Source organism: Dipteris shenzhenensis, chromosome 11, assembly GCF_047967505.1.
Source record: "Dipteris shenzhenensis isolate YYH24624 ecotype China chromosome 11, Dip_SZ_1.0, whole genome shotgun sequence".
Taxonomy (NCBI): Eukaryota; Viridiplantae; Streptophyta; class Polypodiopsida; order Gleicheniales; family Dipteridaceae; genus Dipteris; species Dipteris shenzhenensis.
This window is the reverse complement of record NC_141606.1, coordinates 55,236,704-55,242,399: the sequence shown is the minus strand read 5'-3', so window position 1 is coordinate 55,242,399 and position 5,696 is coordinate 55,236,704.

Genomic DNA, 5,696 nt, shown 5'->3' with positions numbered 1-5,696 from the left:
CAGCGGAACATTGTGGACAACATTATGCTAAGAAAAAGGACAAAACCTGAGGAACAACTGCATTTGTTCATTTTGGGCAACGTGGGGTCAGAAAAAATACACGTTGCGTTGGTAATAGCGAAGGCCCTGCGGCTCATTACTCGCACAAATCAACTATAGACGTGGATTTGCCAAAAGTGTTGTTGCTGGCTTACACTGGGAAAGCAGCTTGAGCAATAGACGTGAACACCATACATGCGGCCCTACACCTGCCTTTGCTAATGAGCTCATACACGTGCCTGTCAGTAGACAAACTACAGGCACTGGTCACACAATACAACAACGTTCAAGCAATATTGCTGGATGAAATATCTCTGGTAGGAATCAACACATTCCTTGTAGGTAGTAGACATGCGAATGAGGGAGATAAAGCGCAACAACGACAAACCATTTGGAGGTGTTGATGTCCTGCTATTTGGCAACCTCTGCCAGGCAAGCCCCGTAAAAGACTTGTGGATTTTTGATGAGCGTGCAGCAACAACATCCATGCTGGGATCATTATGAAGAAACCACATAAAATACTATGAGCTACAAGAGCCAATGCAATAAGTAAGTGACGGAGTTCTTGGCAGTCCTCAACAAATTAAGGACAGGAGTGTAGACAGTGGGGGACTTCTACAAACTAAATGCAAACCACTATGAAGAACCCCCTGATAAAATTAATGTCCCACACCTATTTTACACAAACATCACCAAGGATAGGCACAACATGACTGTCTTTGAAAGCAATGAAGGAACACCACACATCCTTGTCGCAACCGATTACAGGCAAAACACATGCAGCAAAAACATTACTATCCCTGAGGACCCTCGCAAAATTCCTGGCCTGCACAAAGAGTTGCGCTTGAAACCAAGCATGCTGGTCGAGATATGTTTGGGAAACCTTGACATCAGTGACGGGATCATGAATGGTACCGATGATATTTTCAAAGGATCAGACACCTCAAGAACACCATCTATCATCTCGATGGAGCTAAATGACAGAAGAGCAAGAGAGTGTGCATGCTACGAGCAGAGCCACTTCACATAAATGACACATAACCAAATTGGACACCGATTCAACGCATCACTCGCATGATCCAGATTGGCAACAACTTGAAAAACACAATCACAAGGAGGCAATTCCCAATTCAGGCAGCAGCAAGAAGAACAATCCATCGATCACAAGGCCTGACATTAGAAATGCTAGCTTTTGACCCAATAGGGGTGTAGATGCATGGCCTGGTCTACACGACATTGTCAAGAGTGCGGGATGTGAAAAAACTATACTTTCTTTTCAAACTCGAGAATAACCAGATAAAAACAGATCCAAGCGTCCAAGAAGGACTGCAAAGGTTACGCCAACAATGTAATTGGATTCTTAGGTAAATCAACTTTGGCAGCAAAGACAATTAGTACAAAACATTGCAAAGCCTAGACACAAGGTCATTCGAGCTACATTGAGAAGACATAACAAGGTCTAGAAGTATCATGGCTGCAACCATATTGTATTTTCAAGAAACTCACACACAATAAAAAATGATGGAAGGTTTGCGACTCTTCAACGAAGCTTCAACGCTTCAAGGACATGGGTTGGCAACATATTCAAAAATAGAACTAATACCAATACAACAAAACAAGGCATACAACGAAGGTTGCGAGTGCCTACTAATGATTTACCGCACACAAACAGGGGAAAAAATAGCAATCCTTAATACTTACAAGTCACCAAGGGTGAAAACCAAAAAACTAACTGAAACAATAGAAACAATGCTCACACAAATATTGCAAGAAACAAATACCGCACAAATACCGTAAAAAAGCTAACTCCTCTGGACGCCAGTTTGGGCTAAATTGTTTTTCACAATTTTTGCTAGAAATATCCAAATTTACTCATGTTTGGTATCAAAACAATCAAAATACATCAAATGGGCTCATTTCTCTTGTTAGTTTCATGAAATTCTGTCTCTAGTGTGATTTTGTGCGTGCTAGCTCTCCTCTAGAAGCCCTTTTGGGCTAAAAAATGTACCCAAAATGGTGGAAAAAAAAGACAACTAATCATGGTTGGTGTGTGTGTGTGTGTGTGTGTGTGAGAGAGAGAGAGAGAGAGAGAGAGAGCAGTGTGCATGAGAGAGGGGGTAGAGAGAGATGTGACAGAGTTAGACATAGATGGAGATAGAGGGTTGCAATGACGAGAGAAAAGAGACAAAAAGAATATTTTGTGTGTGTGTGTGTGTGTGTGTGAGAGAGAGAGAGAGAGAGAGAGAGAGAGAGATAGAATAAGTGGAATAGGTGGAACAAAACATGCTAGTTGCCGAAAAGAACTCGCTCCTAAACTTGCTCAAAAAATTTGCTTCTTGCCCTTCCCCCCATTTTCCCTTCTCCTTTTTCCCATTTTCCTTCTTCTTCTCCTTCTCTGTCTCTTCTCTTTCTCAATCCTTTCCTTCTCCTTTCCCTTGTATACATGTTTAAGTTGAATTTTTAATGCCTTAAGCATTCATGAGATGGGGCAGATAGCAATGCGTTGTTCCTTCCTTCTAGTTGATGGTCATGCATAAACCGTCATGCATTGAAGCTTCATGCATGAAGCTTTAAAAATTTAAAGTAATAAGCATAGGATCAATTCATATGAATAGAGATTTGATGCATATGTTTCATACTCGAGGGGGTCACTATGTATAAACCCTCTATATCACCTGCGTTCAAGGCTTATATTTAAAATCCCTTATCTGTAAATTTTTTCATTAATAAAATGTACCCCTTTTCTATACAAATCTGTAAATTTTTTCCAAAACTATTTTAAATAGTCCCTTATGTATATTTATTTCTGTAAATTTTAGGAATAAAAAATATCCTTCTGTTGAACTCACATGATAGGGTTACATATGATGAGTGACCCCCTCGAGGTTTCATACAACATAACTCTTTTATGCATATGTTTCATACAACATAACTCTTTTATATATGCATGTGGAAAGAGGGCATCCATGATGAAAATAAGGGATTGCATGAGGGAAATTGGGATAAAGCATGAGGGTGGGATAGGGAAAGAGGGCATGCATGATGGAAATGACCGGATTGCATGAGGGACATCAAGGGATTGCATGAGGGAAATTGAGATAAAGCATGAGGGCGGGATAGGGAAAGAGGACATGCATGATGGGATTGCATGATGGAAATAAAGGATTGCATGAGGGATTTCTCCTTTCTCTTTTCTTCTTTGCTCCTGTTATGTTCTTGTCTTCTTTCTTTCTTCTCTTTTTTTCTCTACTCTTCTTATCTTCAACCCTTCTTCTCTTCTCTTCTCTTCTAATCTTCTTCTCTTCTTCTCTGCAATGGCCAAGAAGCTCTTTAGGAGGCTCGCCTGACCCTTGAGATGCCTTCTTACAACAATTATATAACATTTTGGGGCACCCTCCCACTCCACAGGAGTTATATACATACATGATAAGCACTCAAAACACCCCTCACGAGTCAAGAGTACAGATTCCAAACCACCCCACACCCACACCACCTGAGATTACTCTTGTGGAGTCGAGATAGCCCAGTAGGCGACAGAGCCGCTAGGGGATGGGCAAGAAGCGAGTTTTTTGAGCGAGTTTTTCAGCGATTTTTTTTTTTTTGCATGCACCACATTTTGTTCCACTTATTCCACTTGTGATACCTCTCTCTCTCTCTCTCTCTCTCTCTCTCTTTATCTCTATGTGTGTGTGTGTGCGCGCACGCATAACCCCTCTCTCTATGACGTCTCTCTCTCTCTCTATACATAACCCCTCTCTCTCTCTCTCTCTCTCTCTCAGCATAACCCCTCTCTCTATGACATCTCTCTCTCTCTCTCTATGACACCTCTCTCTCTCTCTCTATCTTTATTTCATGAATGCAGACGAAGAAATCACGTGCAAGCACTAGACATAAGTCCATGCTACTTGCTTTTAAATAAAAAATTTAGTACTTTAAGTCTCAAACAATAATAATTTTACTAAATTTCAAAGCAGCATTACAATTCTATTTATTCTTCCATGGGCGGCACATGGAAGGGGTTTTTGGACACAAAATCCTCAACTGTCCTGGCATGGTTTGCCAATTGGTGATCAATCTGTGTAGATAGGGAAGAGACTTGAGTGGACAGCTGTATTCATGCAATCCCCCATAAAAGTGGGTGGGACAATGTACGTGTTTGTGGGATTTTGATCTATCTTCTCCGCATTGTCATCCACAAACAACCATGGTAAAAATTAATGAGGGAACAAGATTATGACAGTGTTGGTCAATGGACGAATCTTTCCCCATATAGAGTTATAAATATTAGCCCTCCTAACACTTTTAGGGCGAAATTATCAAGTTTGAGGCTCTAAAAATTAGCCCACATTTATTTTTGGGCTAATTTATCAAATTTAAAGCTCCAAATATTAGCCCAACCAACTTGGGAAAGACTCTAAATTAGCCCTTGGGCTAAAATTCGCCCCTAATTTTTTCCCTACAGACAACGTTGCCAAAGGGTCAAAGTGTTGCCAATCGATGTCGGCCAATCGCTTCCCAAACTTGGGCTTCGCACGTCCCTATCCTCTTCCTACATTTGTGGCCTGTGTGGTACATTTATCCTGGCTATACTTAAACACAAAGAAGGGTGTGTAGCCAGTGGCTTGGCGACATCCTCCCTTTAGCAAGCCCAACAATCTCTGCAGATTGTCTTCTTGTACCGAGCTCGAAATAGCCACATCAAACTGCCTCCCCACCTCATGTAGGAACTCGGCCACACCAGGTCTTAACATGACCCAGTGGCTTCGCAACTCTAACGCCTTGGCCAACAAGGTACCCTGAGTCTTTAGCCTCCTATGCAACAACAACCCATTTAAATAAAAAATCACGAGCTTCCTCGAAGTTGGGGGCAACTATTCATAACCACAAGCTTGATGAGATTACAAAAGTGCAATATTGCATAAAGGAAAACCCAAATTGTACGTAGTTGAATTTCAACAAACATTCATGCAAATGTCAATCTCAAATCCATACTCTACCTCTTAGAAATCGTTCTTCCTATCCCTCTATGGTGAGGCACAAGACTCTCTGCCCCTCTTGCACTGCGGGTTCTGCCAAATCTTTGCACCCTGCATTGCAATCGAGGAGCGTGTCTCCATGTTCTGAGAAGGCCTACAACAACCTCATCCAAAACAATAGTCCGTGTTGCATGCCACCTACCATAACACTAAACGTCGATGCAAGCCCAGCTTCTTGTGTTTCGAACTTTGCCAAAGCTATTACACAATTGCTAAGCAGTACCTCGCACGGGGATATCATTCACATCACACTCATTCTGCGGTGCTGATATCATCCTCCACGAAGTCATCCAACGGGGTGGTCCTATGCTCCTTACCTTGGTGCACATACACCATTACATGCATCATGTGGACCTACATATAAACATACATGAACAAATCAGAATATGTGTAACATATGCATCATTGAAAAACCCTTTGATGATTACAGCATGTACCTCTCTCTTTCCCTGCACACATATTGTGGTTTCTAAGTGCACCACCTGCGATCAAAAAAACATCCACTTTTGGCATCCTGTTTCTTCACGCAGATGCCTATCCTCCCCGATATTTATGAGAAGGGCCTCTAATCCTTTCATTGTCCCTATGAATATAAGGACACCATTGTTTGCAAGCACTTGA